General features: G+C 43.1%; 1 protein-coding gene across 2 annotated transcripts in view; it reads left to right on the top strand.

Annotated features, from left to right (window-relative positions):
- RASGEF1C (RasGEF domain family member 1C) overlaps positions 1 to 22,890 on the top strand; it is an 89,362-nt gene that overhangs the window by 857 nt on the left and 65,615 nt on the right. The gene's annotated exons all lie outside the window — the stretch shown is intronic.

Raw genomic sequence — 22,890 nt, 5'->3', positions numbered from 1 at the left:
AATAATGCACTTTCCAATCGATTGGTGCTTGCAGCCCGAAGTGAATTAGCAAAAGCGAGCCGAGGGTGTGTGTGTTTTTTGTTTTGATTGCGTTCGTCTTCGAGGTTGGTGGCGGCGATGGGAGATTAATGAGGCTGACCTCCTGGGTGTTCTCAAGGAAGGTGATGGGAACTCCTTCCGAACTGTGTGACTGGAAAACCCGTAATGTATATTGAATTAAGTTAAATCAAAGCGGGGATCGATCTCCGAGCTGCTGAACTAGGGCTATAGGCTCTTATTGCTGTGTAGAATTAAAAGTTTCTGACCCCAACCCCAACCCCTTTTAAAGGTTATTTAAGAAGTGCTGTCCTATAATATAATGCACGACTCCTTAATTCAAAACGCTACGCCTCCATCCGTCAGGCTGGACAGCCCCACCGGGATCTTTAGCTCTGAGCCGTTCGTCTGCCAAATGCCAAGCCCCAATCATTTGCAGGTGGACTTGGGAGTGAGCCATTGTGTTTTCACGCAAGAGTGTGCCATAGACTTCTATATACCTGTGCCTTTCTTTGAGTCTTTTAACACCTGTTAGGCACCCTGCTTCTAATCGCATTATGCGGAAGTAAACACAACGAAGTCAAGGGGACTTGCTTCCACGGAAATGTGTTTCAGGCAAGGCTGTTGGGAGAGACATGCCAATCCAAGTATTTGTGCAAAGGGGAGAGATGTGGCTGCGACCAAGATGTGTGTTAAAGGATATCTAGCTTACAAAAAGATCACCATGATACTAACTGGCTGTGATCTCTGCCTTGGTCTGTGTGGTGCAAGCCCTTTTTAACAGAAGCATTAGGAGAACAACATCCAGTCGGTTTGCACTGATAGAAATACTATCTTTATTTCTGCTGTAGATCGTAATTGCAAGCAGCTTATATTTCAGCTTTGAAACATTTGTTTCACGCTAAATCCTGACATGTACAGAGTCAGATCAGGTGTGGTTTTTCCAGAAACAAAAATTGATCTGAATCTGACTCAGCTGTTATCAGAAAGCACAGGATAATCCCCCCTCCCTCTCACTGGAACTGTGCCTCTGGTTTGCAGACAGCTGGATGTATGTTCCTAAAAATGGCATTTTATAGGATCATTAGAATAATCTATTGGTGTTTTTGAGGGGAATATTTTAAAAATACACACATGGTTACATTCTGAAAACAAACCTCTGGATGCATGCTTCTAAATTCCTCGTTTTGCTATGCTTCTCAATATGAAACCCCTCTCCTGTGTTTTCATAATTTGGATTGGTATGAATTCTGTAAATGGTGTTCTGCAGAGATCTGCTTAACAATGTGAGCAGGAATAGTAATTACTACTGCAAATGGCCAACTGCCCTGTATTTTTAGTGGCTACTTTAATTCTACACTGTACATAGTGGAAACCTAGAGTGTGGGGTGATATGTGCAAATGACCTGGGGTCACATCAGAGGTGTTCTGATACAGTGAGGTTTTTGCCCATATATTCCTTTCATTTCTGACTGAGCCCTTGTTTTGCTAAGCGATTCAATGCTAATCTCATACACTTGTTGCATAATTATGTGGGTGGGTGGGGGGGGGACATCTGGCACTAAACATTGCATTTAAGGGTGACTTCTTTCCCTTAGTGGTGGGTTAGGTCATGAGATTTGTTCCGGCTGGATTCCTTGATGATGTTATCAGGTGTTTTTAGGACAAACTCTCTTTAACGTAATGTGAAAGAATGTAACTTTTATGTGTGAGGGAGAGAGAAATAATGTAATTGATCTCTTAAATGTATTATGCATATGAAATGTCATACTTCTATCCATGCAACTACATGCAAGACGAATTTCCCCCTTGCATTTTTTAAAATCTTTGTTTTTATCTCTATGTTCACATGTATGGTTTCTAATGGTTTTCCCAGGGGTTGCCAATGTGGCCCCTGTGATGGACACAATAGTGCCCCTGAAGCTTTCCTTCACTGCCTACAAAGTCTCTGAGCACCTCTACATTCCAGAATCCAGAATGCGGCAGCTAGACTGGTGACTGGGGGCGGCCGCCGAGACCACATAACACCGGTCTTGAAAGACCTACATTGGCTCCCAGTACGTTTCCGAGCACAATTCAAAGTGCTGGTGTTGACCTTTAAAGCCCTAAACGGCCTCGGCCCAGTATACCTGAAGGAGCGTCTCCACCCCCATCGTTCTGCCCGGACGCTGAGGTCCAGCGCCGAGGGCCTTCTGGCGGTTCCTTCATTGCGAGAAGCAAAGCTACAGGGAACCAGGCAGAGGGCCTTCTCGGTAGTGGCGCCCGCCCTGTGGAATGCCCTTCCAGCAGATGTCAAAGCAATAAATAACTACCTGACATTCAGAAGACATCTTAAGGCAGCCCTGTTCAGGGAAGTTTTTAATCTGTGATATTTTAGTGTATTTTTGGTTTTTATGGAAGCCGCCCAGAGTGGCTGGGGAGACCCAGCCAGATGGGCGGGGTACAAATAATAAATTATTATTATTATTATTATTCAGTGCCCCCTTAATCATGAGCTGGGAAGTGTAGTCACTTTCCTCCCCCCTTGAAAAGTCCATTAAGCTGAAGGAGGTATTTATAAGGGTGATGATGCTCTTTCCCACTTCTTTTAACTCTGTGCACTTTTCAAAACTCAGATTAATTATGAGTTTTGTTTGGAATCTGACTTCTATCCAGTGCCACAGGTCTTACTCAAAAATCTGAACGCACCTGCAACCTAAAAAGGTTGGCAAAACCTGACTTTACTATGAAAACCAGTGTGATAAATAAGCTCCAGGGGTAGGTGAGGGTTAATTCTGGCTGCAGTCCTCTGCACACCCACTTGGATGTAAGAAATAACCCACACCAATTCTGAGCGCATCACTGGCTAAGCACAGTTCTCTCCCCCACCCTGGGTATTTATTCATGTGAGAATTCATTTGTAGAAGATACAAATATGTTTAATGTGCAAGGCTATTTATGGAAACGTGGATGATGCAAAAAAAAAAGTCATCTGCACATAATGTGACAGTCTATACAGTTGTGGATAGATAAGGTAACGATAGATCCCCTTAGTGCCTGCAGACACACAGGAACAGTCACTCACATCATAAAATGCAAGTTAAGTGAAAGCTGTGCAAACAAGCCATAATTATGCCAATAATAATAGTAATAATGGAAGTGTGTGGGTGCACATAGTGGAAGTGAAATCGTTTCCAAAGGAGTAAAACAAAATCTGAAGAAATTGCTCTGGTGAGGAAATGTTATGTTTTACTTAATGTTTAATGCATAGAGTATTCGGTTGCAATGGGACTCCCTCTTGAGAACCCTGTTTGTGTGGGAGACGGGAAGCATTTTCCTCCATGTGTTCCAAAATGAGATGCACAGATTGGTTCTTCCTAAATTCTGCTTTTTGTAGTCACTATTGGGAGATTCAAATGCCTGACTCCTACCACCCCCGGACACTCAAATGTTACATATAGAGGTCATGAAGCTGTGTGGGCAACTGTCACCTGCCACCACCATGCCCAATTCCCCCCCCCCTTCACTAACCAGGTGTTCATTGCACTTGAAAAGGGATGGACTCTACACTCATATTGATCTATGTGCATAGAGCTCCACCCACCATGTGTGTATGAGAGGTCCTGATTATCCAGGATTTTTCATTGTGTGGGGTTCTGCATGTGTAAGTCTATAACCTCCACAGTCCCATGGGACATTTGAGGGGGACCATCTGATTCCCCCATTATGAATTGCACAGCATCAGCTGATCCATCTTGGAGGTGGTGGGAGGCCACCTTTTCCCCCAATCAACAGCCTACTTTCTATGTTAGTGTGAAACTGTATTTTCATACTAAAGGCAGAACTAGCCAAGGAGGCTCTTGGGGGTAAGTCTATCTGGACCAAGCTTGATTTTGCCAGTGATCTCTGATGGAAGAGACAATCCTTTCATAGTCATGCTGCCGCTTGAAACTTTACAGGTTTATAGCTGCTTTCTGGGCATGATGAAAATGTATCTCCTTATACGAAATGCAAACAAAAAATTTCCTGCACTGTTAATAGATTTAGCCAACTTACATTTCTTTCTTTTCTGCTGCTGTAATTCGGCTATCTGTACATTGGTTGCCTTTGTTTAAACAAGGTAATATGTTGACTGTATTTTATTTTCCTCATTATGCATGAGTGCCCTGCACATCTTATGACTTAAAATACCACCACCAAGTTGTACGCTACAAAAGGAATATATTTGGTTTTGGACTCTTTACCATCCCTGACCACTGACCATGCTCACTTGGGCTGATGAGAATTGCAGTTTCACATTGGAATTATTCAGGTTGGAGTTCTTATACCTCTCATTTCTCTAAAACAAAAAAAACAAACAAACAAAAAACCCACACATACACACACTCTAGATAGCCAGATAATAATGGCCTAGTGATTGTCCACTGAAATAGAGCCTCCCTAAGAAATCTCCTCTGAATAAAGCAGTTACTTGATTTGGGGATAGACTCTGGCTCGGTAATATGGCACATATTTTTGATACAGAAGTTCCCAAGTTCAATCCCTGGTAACTCCAGACAACAGGATCATATAACAGGTGATGGAAGGCGTGAGAACTTGGAGAGACACTTCCAATCAAAGTAGATAACAGTGGGCTAGATGGATCAGTGGTCTGACCTGATGCAATGCAGCTCCTTAATCTTTCTTGCCTTCCTTCCCTAGCTTGGCTTATGTGTGTGGGTGCTTGTCAACTGAATCACTGTTGATGCTGTGATGGTTGCGTGCATATCTACTTGTTGTTGTGACATCTAATAGCGCTAGGGGCCAATGGTGTGTGCGCACACTTCTATTTCAGAGGCGTTTTGCTAGAGGATTATAAAGCATTGCCTGTCAAAGTTTAGGAAGGTCTGAAAAATCATGTTAGTTATGATGGTAGCATACAGATTCTAGTTAGCTTTCCAAGCAAATAACACACACATCCATCTTTATTGGGGCAGGGTGTCCCAATTTGCTGCTTGAGGTGAAACAGGATGTGTCGCCTTGGCCTGCTCTGCTGCTGGTGCTGCCATCTTACCTGCTGCCACTTCTCTGCCCATCCTGAAGGCTCTGCTGCTGGTAAAGAAGTGGCTCTAACATTGGTGCCAATTTTGTGTGAGATCGCGTGATATCTTTCATTCTCTGCAGAATCTCACACAATTTTAGATGTCCTCTACAGCTTCACAACTAAAGTGGCTAAAAGGGCAGCGCTTCTGAGATTCTCTGCCTAGTGCGACCGAAGTGGTCACACTCCCTTAAATCCATCTTTGCTTTAGTGTTCTGTTATTCCATGAAGCCAAGTTTCCTTAATGATCCACTGCTGAAAAGATTTTGAGTCAAGTTCAGAAAATATAATTAACACAAGGTTGATTTATTTAAAAGCCCTTAGGAATAATTAAACAGTGCTAAAGTTCTGGATGATTCAATCTGTTGAGTGATACTTGAGGAGTTTTTCTTTTAAGTTATTCACTGATTTAATATTGTTATGAGATTTTTTTTGGGGGGGAGGGTTAGGCTGAATGCCTGGGCTCCCTTCTAGTTCCTAGAATAGCCAAGCTGACTTCCTGCTGAGATAATGGGAGCACAAAGGAAGGGGTTCTGTGCGAGATGGTACAAGTACTGTAGTGCCTCAACTCACAGGTAGTTAGAAAGACAAAAGGCCAGAGTGGAGCAATGTAAGCTAGAAGCAAAGCAGCAAGCTGGAAAGAGACAGTGAGAGCAATGTTGGATTTCTGTTTCAATCCAAGATTGCGGCTATGGGGGAAATCAAGGCCCCCTTGAGGAGTTAATGCTGTGAACCCCTCCATTGTAAACTCAGGTTGTGTGTGTGTGTGTGTAAATAAACCACATACAGTGGTACCTTGGGTTAAGTACTTAATTCGTTCTGGAGGTCCGTTCTTAACCTGAAACTGTTCTTAACCTGAAGACCACTTTAGCTAATGGGGCCTCCTGCTGCCGCTGCGCCGCCGGAGCACAATTTCTGTTCTCATCCTGAAGCAAAGTTCTTAACCTGAGGTACTATTTCTGGGTTAGCGGAGTCTGTAACCTGAAGCGTATGTAACCCAAGGTACCACTGTATTATAGAGACATATCAGTCCCCATTATACCTCATTCCAAGGAAACCAAACCCTGGGTAATTGCCTAGAACTCCTGGAATCTGGCACCGCCTGGAGATTGGGGTAGCATGCAGCAGTATGGTGTTTCTTATATGTAACACGTATAAGACTTAACTGAAATCAAGCTTTATTCTGTGGCCCATTGATTACCACAGGTTTTCTTCATACGTATGCATTTTAAAATGATATCTTTCCATAGCTGGAAGCCAGTTTTGTTTGTATTGTTAATATTGATCAGACAAAGAGTGTTGCTCAAGCAAGTTAGACTTCCCCGAAAGCAAAGTTTTTTTTTTAAAAAAAATAGAATACATAATTACCCTGTGGGCCTTATTGACACAAAATACTGGCTAAGATGAATGCTTTTCAATTTTAGTATTAAATATTTTCCCAATACTATTGAACCAATTGTTTCAGGGTGAACATGATAACACACTTACCATTGTCACACAGATTTGATACAGGGCATAAATGAAAGTGCACCCAGGCTAGATTTACTGGGGGTGGGGTGGGGTGGGGGTGGAACCTGGAGCAAAAATTTTCACTAGTCTTCCCCATAACAGCATGTAACTGCAGTAGCTCTATACCACTGGAGAATACTATACTATAAGCATGAATGGGATAATTTAAAGTGCAAGGATGAGGAGGCTGTGGGCATGAAACCAACAGTTACTACTTGAGGAAGGAGAGGGCTGAGGAGGAAGTGATATTTGAGCCCCCCCCCCCCCAAGATCTGGATTCAAAGACCAAAACCAAAAACAGGGAAAACCCCAGGGGCAGGGAGTATGTGTAAAAATGCAGAAGAATCGTTAAGAAAAAAATCGTTGTCAGATTGCTTGTTTTTTATTTATATGTCGTCCATCTGACTGGGTTCTCCAGCCATTCTGGGAGATGACCCCCCCAAAAAAATAAGGACATCAAAGGGGCATAGATCATAACCCACCTGGTTGGCAAGTTGAGTCAAACTATGATCACAGAAGCTTAGTTCTGGCTGGCTAGTGGTGCATGAAAGCCAACAGTAGTGTTACCAGCTCTTGAAATGAAAGATTCTGGTACTTGAGAAGAGTCTTCTCACAGATCTGGGACAGACCCCAACAGAAAAGCTGACATGGACCTTTTTCATGTTATTGCATGTCCCAGCCACCAAGCATACCATCCGTATGAGATATAACGTCGCCGTGCATCAGACCCCATGTTTCCAGACTACAGCTCTGCCATGGTAAGAAAGAACTAACAGTAGCCACAGAGCAGGTAGCTCAATGAGCGAGGCAAGCCATGCATACTTGGATAAGGTCACATGCATGCATCATATGGTAAAGAATTAAGGCACCCAGGAAAGATCCTTAAAAAACAATTTTATCTGTTTTAAAGGTACAGACACTTCTCATAATGATGTGATACTGAATTGGATAAACCATTGATCTAAAGCAGCCTCCCCTGACCTGGTGCCTTCCAGGTGTTTTGGACTACAACTCCCATCAACAGCACAGTAGCCAAGAGTGGGTTTCAGTTCGCTACTCAGAATCACACTCCCAGCATCACTTCCCCTAGTACTAGTGGAAATCCCATTTTTTCTTCAAGTTAAATGTTCAGATTCTTCTTACTTTAATTCAATGGGCTTTTCATCTGGCTCTGCATTGACATTTAACTTGAATATTATGGAGGCTGATTTACTGAGATGAACACCATTTTTACACCTGGATAAGTACTACTGGGGTTGAGCTTGGGCAATTTAATCATATCAACCATTGGAGTCTCGTTTTCTTCTTCTGGATAATGAGTCTAATAACAGTTTGCATACGTATCAGTTTGCATACTTACCTGAAGCCTAATGACTGTTTGCACAGCATTGTGTAAATGAAAGGCATCCCATGTTAATTAAGAGAGGGATCCCTGATGCACATAGAGGTAACACGTTTACCGTATTCTTCGCCCTATACGACGCACTTTTTCCCCTCCAAAAATGAAGGGGAAATCTGTGTGTGTCCTATGGGGCGAATACAGGCTTTCGCTGAAGCCTGGAGAGCGAGAGGGGTCGGTGCGCACCGACCCCTCTCACTCTCCAGGCTTCAGGAAGCTATCAGCAAGCCTGGGGAGCCCGCGGGAGTTCCCGCAGGGCTCCCTAGGCTGCGGAGAGCAGCTTGCCGCCCGGCGCGCGGGGCGCCCTGAAGCAGAGCACCCCGCACGCTGGGCAGACATCCACAGCGTGGGGAGCCCTGCGGGAGTTCCCACAGGGCTCCCCACGCTGCGGATAGCAGCCTGTTGCCCGGAGCACGGGGCGCGCTGAAGCAGAGCGCACCGCGCTTCAGGCAGGCATCGGCCAGCCCCACAAGCTCGGAGGACAGCGGGGAGGCGCAGCGCTGCCACCCCGCTGTTCCCCGACCTGGTTTTGGGGGGGAAATAAAGGAAAAAATTGTTCCTTTATTTCCCCCCCCCCCAAAAAAACTAGGTGCGTCCTATGGGACGGAGCGTCCTATGGGACGAAAAATACGGTATATTAAATGTTGGTTACATTAACTACTTTGGTTAAACATATCGGAAGGGTTTGTTTTCTGTATCTGAGGACTGCAGGCTTCATCATAATGATTTCTGGGAGCTATGGCTTTTATTGGTTTTCATAACATTTTGTGTAGGCATTGGAAGCTTTGATGGTGTAGGGCAGGCATAGGCAAACTCCGGCCCTCCAGATGTTTGGGACTACAATTCCCATCACCCCTGACCAGTGGTTCTGTTAGCTAGGGATGATGGGAATTGTAGTCCCAAACATCTGGAGGGCCGGAGTTTGCCTATGCCTGGTGCAGGCTATCAAGGCAGAGAACATGGTGGGAGCAATGCAGCCTCTAGAGAGAATTCTTTCTTTTTTGAAGATCACACCATATTGGATTATGAGTGCAACTAATCCAATTCAGAGTGGTTATCTGGCCTGATCCCCCCCCACTTAAATTCTCTTCCCTACCTTATTTAAAGGGTAACTAAGTGAAAGCTGCCATCACCATTAAACTCTCTCCCCTTGCCTCCCTCACTCTTTGGGTGCCTTTCCATCCTCCCCCTGCAAATGGCCCCAAACAGGTCAACTGAAAATATCAGCACAGCGCTAGCATAAAGATGGGGTGATCTTGCTGTTTTGCTGTCTTCAGTGGTCCTCACTTGAACCTCTGCGGGCGGGGAGGGGGCACCTGTACTGATTACCACTTAAGTAGTGATTTCATTTAAGCTATGACAAACACTATTAATAATCAATTTTTTAATACTGCCCTTCATCTGAGGATCACAGGGCAGTTTACAATATAAGAACACAAAAGTACACCACATAGTAACAACCAAAAGCAATACCCTGACAGTTTAAAGGGGGAATAAATTGATTAATCAGCTGAAGGTCTGGTTATAGAGAATCATTTATGCCTGGCACCTAAAGATACGTAATGAAGGCGCCAGGTGAGCCTCCCTGAGGGGGAACATTCCACAAATGTGGAGCCACCTTGATTTTTATATCCAATCCTCATTTCCCTATAAGTTTAATAAAGTCTTCCTAGGTTGGATTATGGAGTTGGCAGCCTGTGTTAAGACCCTAAGGAGCAATCTTCCACATGCTTGATCACTTGGTCACTTTGGCTGCACCTGCCCCCCCCCCAAGATGCAGGCAAAGGAAGGAGGAAACACAGGCTTAACATCACACAGTGGCACCTGTGGAATTTGTTGGCAGCTGGGTGGTGGTGGTTGTCTCTGTATAAGTGATTTCTTTTTTGCAACGAACAATGCTAGGGAACAGTGACAGCAGTAGCCGGTGTGGTGGGGGAGAGCTGTGGAGCCCCATCCTGACCGTGGCATTCCTCCAGTTGGCCATCTGGCCCAGGGTGGGGCAAGGCAGGGCAGTGGAAAGGCTGGGGCTGTATAGGTGCTGGATTGGCTCCACTGGTGCCTCTGCACAGGTCTAGCCTCACCACCACCCTGCCTTCTCCAGCACCATCCAGATAGGGATGGGGGAGAATGTTGATTCATTCCACAATGATAGGTGAACCTACCTAATTTGCACTTTTCTGAACAACATATGAACCAAAACCAACCCATCCTTTGAAATTTGCACATCTCTGAATTTTGCAACAGAGTTCTCTGGCCAAGAAATGTATGCAAAAGGCATACGCTGGGATTAAGTGTGCATAAAAATGCATATATTAGTGAAACATAACCTACAAGAAACACATTCTGTTAGGGAAATTTGCTTTGCAAAAATATCTGTATTGAGAGAAAATCATACTAAAATGCTGATGGAAATTGTGAACTGATGTGGACATGTGGCGATCTGAGCTTACGGTAAATAAAAGCGAGAAACAGAGAGAAACAAAAATTGACAGATTCACCCATCCCTGACTGCAACTGGAGCTCTGATTCTTATTTTGGGAGGGCGGCTCTACTCTACTCCATTGACTGCTACTTAACAGCAAACTCCCCCCCCCCAAGGTTAAACTCACAGTCCCTAAGATTCCCTCTTACTCAGAAGTAAGAGTAGTGAGGAGGGTGATGGCAAGAGAGAGAGAAAGCATGGCATGCAGCCTGCCTTTCAGGGCTGGTGCTCAGTCTTTATTAACTGCCCTGGTGCAGTTAATGACTATGGTAGTACTGTGCTGTGACAATGCTTCTTTGTACCTCTGTGCTTCTTTGTTCATCATCGATTGGTACCATTATCAAGACTCCTTTCCATCTTGGACGGAGTGGCATGTGTGTAACTTTGGAGCCGATGATGCAGGTAAACCTTAGGGCAGTGAAGGATTGGATCTAATGGATATTCACTCAGCCATCTCTTCTGTCTGATCTCAACATTGTCCTGCGGCTCTGTGTTCTGTACTTGAGGATGGCAGGCACTGAAGCAGGCAGGAAATGCAAGGGGGGGCAATACGTTGGTCAGTCTGAGCCAGCTTTAAGGCTGGTTGGCACTGAATGATATTTGCAGACAACACCACATTTATATATTAGGCATACTTCAGTATTGAGCCAACAGCCAGTAAGCATATCATAGCTGTTTCAGATTTCTGACATTTAACTAATGTCATTTGTGACTCAGATCTTGCATTTTCTGCCTGGTTTTGTTTAGTTTTTATTTCAGCACATTCTGAACTGTATATAAATAGAGACTGGCTGAAAATTTAAATACAGAACTATCCAGTTGGCATTTTTCTCACACTGCTTGTGCCTAGCGAAGTATGACTTCCTGACCACTATGGAAGGGGTTTGCTTTCTTCCAGGACCAAACTGGATGGTATAAGTAATATGTGGTCATATTTCATGTGCCTTTTACAAAAAGAAAGAGATGGCAGTAACATGGCATTCAGGAACAGGGTGATGGCATATGGGAAGGAGAACCAGTGTGCTATAGTGGTTACAAGATCAAACTAGGACCCAGGAGACCAGGGCTCAAATCCCCACTTGACATAAAGCTCACTTCATTTTTTAGAAACACATGCCAAATCCATTCTCTCTATAGAAACATCAATTTGTCCCCTTCTAATACTATATAACCCCCCCCCCATAGCTGATTTGGGGCACCAATTTGTCACTACATCTGGGGAAAAGGTGTCAAAGTTTAGTTGAGGAGGACCTAAGTGCACATTGTGTTATGAACTGGAGATTAATCTATTGTCTTCCTCCATTAGCAGTCTTTTAAATTAACAGAATCTTTACATTCGTTGCTTGTTATGTGCATTGAATGGGCTCTTGGTTTTCCTTTTTTTTTTTTTAAATAAAATTTTTATTAATTTCCAAATTTTTAACATAAACAAAAGCAACATAAAAACAAATACAAAAAATCATTTTTTCTTAGCCTTGTTTCCATAACCCTCTTTTCCCGGACTTCCCCATACCTTTCCCTTTTTGCATCCTTGATTTTAAACCATTATTCAGCAACCCTTCTTAACCAATTTAAATGAAAATTGATTCTCTTTTTCAATTCCACCTTAAAATTAAACACAATTTTCCGCTGCAATTCTACGTCTTCTTTTCCCTCAGCATTTTAGCACTCCTCAATTTTATAATAGTTCTTAAGATACATCTTAAATTTCTTCCAATCTTCTTCCACAGTCTCTTTCTCTTGGTCGCGGATTCTGCCGGTCATTTCTGCCAATCCCATAAAGTCAATCACTTTCGCCTGCCATTCCTCCAGCGTGGGTAGCTCTTGTGTCTTCCAATACTTTGCTAGAAGAATCCTTGCTGCCGTAGTAGCATACAAAAAGAAATTCTTATCCTTCTTCGACACCAGCTGGCCAACCATACCCAAGAGAAATGCCTCTGGTTTCTTGTTAAAGGTGCACTTAAGCACTTTCTTAATTTCATTATAAATCATTTCCCAGAAGGCCTTAATCTTTGGGCAGGTCCACCAAAGGTGGAAAAAGGTACCTTCAGTCTCTTTACATTTCCAACATTTGTTATTGGGCAAATGATAAATCTTCGCAAGCTTGACTGGGGTCATGTACCACCTATAAATCATTTTCATAATGTTTTCTCGTAAGGCATTACATGCCGTAAATTTAATACCTGTGGTCCATAACTGCTCCCAGTCAGCAAACATAATGTCATGACCTATATCCTGTGCCCATTTAACCATAGCAGACTTCACTGTCTCATCTAATGTATTCCACTTCAACAGCAAGTTATACATTCTTGATAAATTCTTAGTATTGGGTTCTAACAGTTCTGTTTCTAATTTCGATTTCTCCACCTGGAAGCCAATTTTCCTGTCTTGTTTGTAGGCCTCCATTATTTGAAAATAATGGAGCCAATCTCGTACCTTGGACTTTATTTTCTCATAACTTTGTAATTTAAATTCACCACCTTCTTGTTCTAAAATTTCAGAATATTTCGGCCAATTAGTTCTCATATTAAGTTTCTTTACCTCCTTGGCCTCCATCGGTGAGAGCCACCTGGGAGTTTTACTTTCCAATAAATCTTTGTATCGTATCCAAACATTATATAGTGCTTTCCTGACAATGTGATTTTTAAACCCCTTATACACTTTAACCTTGTCATACCAGATATATGCATGCCAACCAAAGTTATTATCAAATCCTTCCAAATCTAGAATGTCTGCGTTTTCAAGAAGTAGCCAATCTTTTAACCAGCAGAAAGCTGCCGATTCATAGTAGAGTCTTAAGTCCGGCAGGGCAAACCCCCCTCTTTCTTTAGAATCGGTATCTTAAACTTAATTCTGGGCTTTTTGCCCTGCCAGACAAATTTAGATATATCTTTCTGCCACTTCTTGAAACAGTCCAGTTTATCAACAATTTGTAATGTCTGAAACAAAAACAACATTCTAGGCAATACATTCATTTTGATTACTGCAATTCGACCTAACAAGGAAAGCTTCAGGTTTGACCATGTTTCTAAATCTTTCTTTATCTCAGTCCAGCACTTATCATAGTTATCCTTAAATAAGTTTACATTCTTTGATGTCATGTTAATCCCCAGGTATTTTACACCCTTTGCCACCACTAACCCAGTTTCCTCTTGGAATCTTTCTCTTTCAGCATTTGTTAAGTTTTTTTCCAGTACCTTGGTTTTTTGTTTGTTCAACTTAAATCCTGCGACCTGGCCAAATACTTGAATTAATTCTAGAGCTCTTTTGGTACTAGTGTCTGGCTCTTGCAAGGTCAATACTAAGTCATCTGCAAAGGCCTTCAATTTGTAGTGTCTGGCTCCGACCTGAATCCCTTTTACCAGCTGATCCCCCCTAATCATGTTTAGCAGAACCTCCAGGACCGGGGCTCTTGGTTTTCCACCCCCTCTAGTAACAAAGCTTGTCTGTCAATTTGAGAATGTAGCGTGTTCCTCCTTCACACTACTACTAAGGCACTTAACACATTAGAACCTGATTGCTAGACAGTAATCCTTTCTAAGGTGCAATCTCTTCTCTTGAACATGGAATATGTGCTTACCCACATGCATCTTTGCTGCCTATTTCCTCCGGGGGTCATTCATGACAAAAACTTTGAAACTGGGATTATGAAACGTGACAGCAACTCTCATCCTGCAGATCAGCTTCATCCTGGCTTCTGCCACTGGTGCATTTTGTTTGCTAGGGTGATAATTACATCTGCTGAAATCATTTCTGCCCTACTAAAAAAATAGCTGATTGGATTTCAAAAGAATCTCATTTGAAATCTGAACCAAAATATAGCCTTTCTTGCCACTTACACATTTCTTTGCTCATTCAATCCGCACACATTTGTCCTTGCTTACAAGGTTATCAATGAGCTAATATACATATTTTTAAATGATTGGTATTTATAGTGTTGCACGCCACCCCAATCTGAATGGTGCAAGATTCCAGGGGTTCCAGGCACTTACAGAGTTCACGTTTCTTTCAGAATGAGGCACAGTGGAGACTGGTGCCTTTATGATATAAGATTTATTTACACATATGTGTGATCACGTTTCATGTGCTGTTTTTAAAAAAGAAAGAAATAGAAGGGGGGAAAACACTTGAAACTACGATGGAGGGGTTCATTGCATTAACACCCCCAAAAGGGTCTTGTTTCTCCCACAGCTTCAGCCTTGGCTCTGTCTCTCTCCCTAGCTTGCTGCTTTTCTTCTGATTCATATCTCTGCAACTCTCAACCTTGGCTTTGTCCACAAGTTGAGAAAGGGGCCCCACCCATTTACCACCTTACACAGAGCCCCTTTCCTTTCTTCCCCCGTAATGGCCCATCACCCAGGCAATTGCTTCACCAGGAAGCTAGCCTGGCTTATATATTTAACACTTGCTGGATTCAGGGGCTAGAAAGGTCTTAGCAGACCTCCTGCTTCCCTGCCTCAAACACATATCTGTAACATCCAATGAGGTCTGCCCTCATTGGGACTTCTGGTTTATATTCTTCCCCCTCCACACACCCTGCTCCCCCAAAACCTGCTCTTGAGGGGTCCTCCAGGTCAATGGAGAAAATTTGAGGGGCTGGAGGGGGAATAAAAATAATAAGCCTTTGCTGCATAAGCTTGTACTACACTGGATCTTTCCCCATACCTTGTAGTTTATGGGAGGAATTCAGCATAGTGCCATTACCATTGTTCCATCAGCACAAGGTTTTCAGCTTGCCAGATTGAATAATCTCCCTCCCAGTGCTATCCTTGGGGTTCTCCTGACCCTACTGAGCCAATTTCCAGAGGCACAGGGCAGGAGGAGAGAGAAGGGCAGAAAGCACCGTTGCTCTAGCGAACCTCTTTGTGAGGGCATCCACTGACAGGACTAGTTTGTTGAAAGTTCATGCTGCAGCGAAAAAAGAACTAGGACGGCAACAGAAAAGGGCAGCAATTTTTTTAAAAAAAAATGCTGGCTTTCTGACGTGCACTCCAGATTCTTCCTTTGTAGATGTAACTTGAATTCAAGCTGGGGATGCAGAGGATATTCTTTTGCAGACAAGGCTCAAGCTGTAGTTGCGAAGGAAGAATGATCCCTTTACATCCCTGGCTTGAATTCAAATGATATTCCTTTGAGTTGAAGCTGCATCTGCAAAGCAAGAAAGGAAAGAATTGGGAGTGTACATAAAGTGCACTCCCATCTCTTTCCTTTGAAGTTGAATCACCTGATGTTATCATGATGCTAGGTGATTGAGAGTGGGGTGGCGTCACCCATTTGTTGAAGTTGCCCATGGTGTATGGATGACCTCAGGATCTGACCCACTGACTAGATCTCTGCCCCATCCTGCCTTAAAGATACATTTAGGCTTTCCAATGATGTTTTGGTGCAATAAATGTCATGTTTTCAGAGATCAAAGATGATAAAAATTCAGATGTTATGTGATTAGAATAACATGGAAGTCAGGTCTAGGCATTTTAGAGGGGAGGCGGTCCGTCTTCTTACATGGCATGTAGATTTTTATTTGAACACGCACAGAAGAATGCATGCATTTGAAGTAATTTTAGATGGTTGTAAGTGAAGACATTGTGACAACTGCTGTCAATAAAATGACATTTGTTCTGAGGAGCAGATGGTACTCTGTAAGTGACAAATGGATTCGGTTTGAGTGCAACTGAAACACAGCACTAGATACGTAATCATAAAATCCCACTGAAACACATGAACCTGCACAATCCATTTTATATTTAAACATACACAAGTCTGCATTTAGAAATATCAGCAACTCTGAGTCAAATCCCTCTTCAATCAACTGCCATCCATGCACTTGGGTGGGTATTGGAGCAGAGGGCACTGGTGCTGCTGGCCTTGTCCTGGATAATCTTGGTGGCGTCATACTTTGCTATGACTGAATTTAGAGCCCCATGCAAAACAACAGCCAAGCATTGCTAACTGAACACCAGGGAATATAGGTGAAAACTTAGCTATTGGGTTTCTGTGTGTGGATGAGAAGGATGGAGAAAGTTACTTGAATTGGCTTAGAGGGATCGGGACCATCTGGGCATAAAATCAGCAGTTTCTCAGGCATTTATACAAGAGTGGGAGATAGGAAAGGAGGCATCTTACAGGGGAGGAGTGCTGGAAGTGTCCTCACTGATGAGGATGGTGCAGCTATTTGGGAAGTGTCCCTCCATCAGCATGGCAGTGGATGAAGTCCACTTGCTGCAGCCTTCCTCTGGCAACTTCCTCTGCCTCTTCCATAGTTGCAGATGTCCTTTGTGTAGCTCGGGAAAATGCTCTGTGTGGTCGCACTCTCTCCAGCTGCCATATTTCCAGCATCCTACTTTGGATTTAGATTCAGGTCAAGGTAGAATCCTATTGGCCATCCATTGTGTTCCTGATCTCTGTTGGGTTGGTAGCTGGAATGGCAAAACTGCAACACAGCAAAGAGTAGACCAGTAGCTGCCTCCCTCTGGCTTAGCAAATACGATCAAGCCTCCATTGAACTTGTCTTGTAACTCTGGAGCAGGGTAAACAACCAAAGTAATTTTCTGCCCTGTGGTATGTGCTAGGGTGCAGTTTCTAAGTGAACTTTTAAGTTCCATCTGAAACTGCCACATCAACATGCTGGCTTCCTCGTTTGGCATGTACTTAAAGCTGGAATATAAATGGAGTTGAGTACTTAATGGAGTCTTACAGAGGTCATGTTTTTTCCCCCAGAATAGCCTGTCAAGCCAGATTTGCAATTTTATTTCCTAAAAGCCATTTCAATTCATCAACTTTGAAATTGAGTCCATTTACAAATAAGCATTTAGGTCTACACCTGGCAAATTCCAGTAGGTCTCTGAATGAGCAACTCACAAAGTACAGAGGTAGTATTTAGAGACAGAACAAATTCGTACAAAAACTTACTCACAAATTGACTTTTGCAATTTGGAGCTTTTCATCTCTCTCTCTCTCACACACACACACACACACACACAATGCCTTCCCATTTCTGTTTATCATCAAGTTTGATCTTCTTTCCCTTCCTTCCATGTCACCCTTTAGCATGACCAAGAAGCAGATCCAAATGGAAAAGCTATTCATGGAAGATGCATTGGTTTTCTCATTGCCTTTGGTGAGCTCAAGTAAATGGGTTGCAACCAGAGATGCAGTTGAGAGCAACCTTTTAGAGGCCCTGTGACAACGGATCAAAATAATAATGATCTGATATTGAAAGAAAATCACAATCAAGTTTTCTTAGTTCAATGCTGTCCTGTTAGAGCACGCACATGAGAAACCTCCAGATATGAAGCTTTCTGTGAGTTGGTGTGTTGCGAGTTTCCACCGACTTCAGAGCCTAGTAGAATATTTGCGAGTAGCCGAGTAGAAGTTTCAAGGTAAATTGTGAGGGGGGGGGCCCTAAGATTTTGACTGCCATGGGGCCTCCACAGGGTTTAATCCGGCACTATTGCATTGGTTTAGCAGCTGCACAACGTCATGGTTCTAGACTAATAGCCTCTGCTGCTTTCCAGGGCCCTCCAGTAAGGACATTCCACCCACCTCTCCCCCCACCCCCAAGAAACACAGGTGTAGAGGTTGCTAGCTCCTCAGTTACTGTTCAAACTGCCACTGTCTGAATGTGTGTTTACATCTAGCAGTGGTGTTGGGACTATGTCACGGCCCCTTCATGTGTGTGAAAATGGAATGGGCAATTGTCATTTTTGAGGGTTTGTCTTGCTAGGAGAAGCAGAAGGGGAAGTAATTTGGCTGCAAAACATTTCACACCTCCCATTGCAACGCTCACAAAATGGCTAACTTTGAGCTAGGAGGACCCTGCAGACTTCACTCCTTCATTTAGTAACACCTACGCAGAAAACTGCTTTCAGCTAGTCATTCAGCAGTCGGTGTCGCTCAAAATGGTTACGTTCCCCCAGACATTGTCTGATGCTCTTGTTGTAATGCTGGAGCCTTTTATCACTGTTGGCAGCTTTTGCTCTGGCTGCACATTGTATTTCAGTATGACAACATCCTGCTATGAAAAGAGCTGTAATAATACATTAATGCGTACTACAAGCACTAAATGCAGCCTCATGAGTGGTTCATATTCCAAATGGCCAAGCACTGGTGGGGATATACAGTGATTATGCATAAAACAGCCATTGTAAAGCCTCCAAAAATCAGCCTCTGACACATTTATTATAACCCAGTTTTTTCATCAATTAAATTTAGCTGTGATGTTTTATCCAGTATATAAAACAGATGGTATAATTTTACACTGGTATCATTAACATGGGGTTGTAGATCCGTGGTGTGCCACACTGGTATGGCTGGAGAGGATGACAAGTGTGGTGGGGAGATTCAATGACAATCAAAGAAATATTTAAACATTTCATTATAGTACAATAAGCCAAACCTTGGCTTGGCTGCCATGCTGCACTGACCCGACATACCCAAGGAGAAGCAAAGTGGCTGCAATCTGTGCCTGAGCCTAGCCAGTAGGAAAGAACTTTCCGCTTGTTGTTTTCCAATCAAAATGTTCAAAACCCAACTCTGCAGCTGCATTTTTAGGATCCCCTTGTCTTTTCTTTCCACAGCTGGAAAAGCAGCAGGAGGGGTGGTTTTGAAAGGGGAAATGGCTGTCAAGGAAAGGGTTAAGCAGCTTCACCACGGACTGCAGTGGTTCTCAAAGGGTGTGGCAGGAGAGGATGGCAAGCGCAATGGGAAGATTCAAGCGCAATCTACATTATATTTTGGGAAATTCATTTTCTTATGTAGCTGCATTATTTTATACTTTCTGGATGTCCCATGTTCATATTGTAAAGTAGATGTGCTCTGTGTTATAAATAAAGCACTGCTAAGAGTTTTTTCTTTTTGTTATTCAGTGTCTTGCTTGTCAATAAACAATTCAGTGTGGCACAATTTTTATTCTGAAAGTGTGGCCCATGGAGAACGTGTGAGAACCAGATTTACCTTACTGGCTCTCCAGACCTAGTACAAAACGGTGCAGGGTTCACAGTAGGTAAGTACTGGTTGCTTGGGGGCTGTGTGCACACCATACATTTAAAGTGCATTGCTTCCCCCCAAGAATCCTGGGAACTGTAGTTTGCCCCTCACAGGGCTGCAATTCCCAGCACCCTATAGTTTTGAGGATTCCTTGGAGGAAGTCATGAGTTTTAAAAATATGGTGTGCACTCAGCCACAGTCTGACAGCAGCACCCTAACCATGTCTATTCAAAGGTAGGGCCTATTGAACACAGTGGGACTTACTACCAGGAAAGTGAGGTTAGGACTGTAGCGGAAATCTGCATCAAATCTGCTATGGTATTTGACCAATCCAGTTAATGCTAATATGCATAACCGGCCTCCGTCATAACCCCAGTAATATCGCTTTGAATTTTGTTTGATTGCTTGTCTATAGCATTTTTGTTTTATCCTGCTATGGCTGTATGCTAATGCAATAAAGGTTTGATTGGAAATCTGCATCAAATCTGCTATGGTATTTGACCAATCCAGTTAATGCTAATATGCATAACCGGCCTCCATCTGTGCTACAGGGGATACTATTTGATACCACTCTTGGTGTACTGATTTGATGGAGCATGAATACAGGAAGGGCATTAACAAAGGGTTGTCCTTTGGTCCACTCCCTTCCCCTGCCTCTGTTGTTTCCTTTGTTTCTATTTTCTAGATGGAAAGGTCCTCAGTGTACAGACCAACCTTCTCATTCTTTGTGGCTGGGGACACCTAGGCTCAAATCCTAACTCAGCATCAAAGCTCACTGGATAGCCATGGGCTCTCAGTCTAGGAGACAGGAGAACTTTGTAGCCTCTGCCTTGAGCTCTTCGGATAAAAAGTGGAATGGAAAGGTTGGAAATAAATATATTTGTAAAATGCCATGTACATGGAAACAACATAACAGCAGCAGCAACAAAAGATAATTAATTGAAAGAATCAGATAATTAAAAATCACACATAGTAACACATGTTTTAAAAAGATGGGGGTGAATTTAACAACCCTCTTGGGGAAAAAATAAGGCAATTGCCTAACATTTAGGGTACTACTTAATATATATTACTTTGTGAATATCTACTTTGGATTGGGATTTGATATTGAATGTTCAGATATAGAGCCTGTTTGCCATTGACTTGCACCTTAGAATAAAGATACTCTGTATTCAAAGTATATCCCCCTCCTCACCCTGTAATGGATTATTTGTGATAAGATCTAATTTCACTTGGGAAGCCTTTGCTGCAGTCAGGAGGACTTCACAATTCTGCCGATTGATGTGCAATCCTACGTGATAAAAAGCTAAAGTAGCTTGTTTTCATGTATTTCCTTCGCTGCTGTTGGAGTGGCTTCAAATTAATCATCAGATGGAGAGTCTGCAAAGCTGCTGTTGCCTGTGCAAGAGATAGCAAACCTCTGCAGTTCATAACATAACAAGCATTGTTCTTTGTGTCCATTATCTAGATAGCGATGCTAATGTGGATGCCATGTCGCTCATTTTGCCCCTTGCCTTTTATTTATAAGTTCCAGGTCACTTCCACGCTCTCCTTTTCTGCCTAATAATGCTGCTTCCTGCTGTTCTGCTAATAACAGCTACTTCTGAAACACAGTCGTGCATGCTAACTGAAGTCCTGGGACCATGTTGCATAGTTATCTATTTTGGACAAGCTGTCATGCAGAAGAAGCTATCTTACATTGTTACTTGTAGCTGTGAATCCTCACCATAAATAGCGCCAGGAGAGAGAGAGAGAGTGTGTGTGGTTCCACCAGAGAAAATTTGGGATAGGGGAAAATGTGATGAGTAAGAGAGCAGACATGCATCAGATATTTTTTTTTTCATCTATTGCATGTATAAAGGTAAAGGCACCCCTGACCATTCGGTCCAGTCACGGACGACTCTGGGTTGTGCGCTCATCTTGCTTTATAGGCCGAGGAAGCCGGTGTTTGTCTGCAGGCAGCTTCCGAGTCATGTGGCCAGCATGACTAAGCCACTTCTGGCAAACCAGAGCAGCACATGGAAATGCCGTTTACTTTCCCGCTGGAGCAGTACCTATTTATCTATCTGCATTTGACGTGCTTTCGAACTGCTAGGTGGGCAGGAGCTGGGACCAAACAACGGGAGCTCACCCCGTTGTGGGGATTCAAACTGCCGACCTTCCGATCGGCAAGCCCTAGGCTCTGTGGTTTAGACCACAGTGCCACCCGCATCTCCTTATTGCATGTATAGCCCACCTTTTTTCCAAGGAGCTCAATGTGACAAAAACTTAATCTCCACAACCACTCCGTGAGTTAGGTTAGGCTGAAAGACTATAACTGGCCCAAGGTCACTCAGTGAGCTTCATGGCCAAGTGGGGATTTGGACCCTGGTCTCCCATGTCCTTGTCTGACATTTAAATTTCCATACAGAATTTTAAAGATAATAATGAGGAAACAGAATGGAATGGACTTATGAACAAACACAGGCAAAATTCCACATGCAGGATGGAAATAAATGGATCTGTCTGCATGGTTGGGGTGGGGAGAAGATGGAGAGATCGGAGGAAAATGAAAGAAATGCATTGCCTTCTTTGACTTGAAATATACATCAGAAAATTTATTCTCTGTAATAGCATGCACAACAGTTTAAATGACTTCTCTCTCCTCACCCCAAAAGTCCTTTCAATTATTCCCATCATCCCACATCTATTAATGGTGTCGTTTCCCTTTAATGGAGCCCATGGGATTCTGTGAGCACACACCACATAAAAATTACATTTACTATCTGTGGAACTGACTGTGTTTTTCGAAGCAAAAACTATGTTTTCCTTCAATGCTGCCTTTTGTGCTTAGGCACTAGTCCTTGAGGCAGAGCATTTCATGAAAGATTTATGTAAAGCAGGGGCTGTTCTCTGAGGCAGCAAGAGAAAGTTGTGTTGCAGCATGCTAATGCAGAGTGGAGCTGAAGGGTTTTGTTCAACATGCATAATATAGCACAGGTTGGCACAGCCCAAGATTTCATTTTGGGAGGGAAAAACTTTAGTGGCATTTTATAGCCTTAGGTTGATACATGTTAAATCTAGCAGCACAGGAGAAAGATCCCAGCCATGCACTGGTGGATTCCTAAGTGTGAATCTAGCAGTTACTGAAAAATAAACGTCCTCATGGTACACACACACACTCTACACGACATAACACAAACATCCAAAATACAGCTCTTAAGAGAGGAATCACATCAGTTTGTTATTCTGGATTCTAGTTATTTAGGGACTAGAAACATTTAATCCTGTTCACAGGATTTTTGTGTTTCTGAGAGCCAAATTAGATATGTTGCTAAATACGTTGCATAGAGGGTACCATTTGTTGGGAAGCTTTTCTCTCATGGCTTATACAGTGGTACCTCGGGTTAAGAACTTAATTCGTTCTGGAGGTCCGTTCTT

The sequence above is a fragment of the Podarcis cretensis genome, assembly GCF_951804945.1.
Source record: "Podarcis cretensis genome assembly, chromosome: 2".
NCBI lineage: Eukaryota > Metazoa > Chordata > Lepidosauria > Squamata > Lacertidae > Podarcis > Podarcis cretensis.
This window is presented reverse-complemented; position numbering and strand designations above follow the sequence as displayed.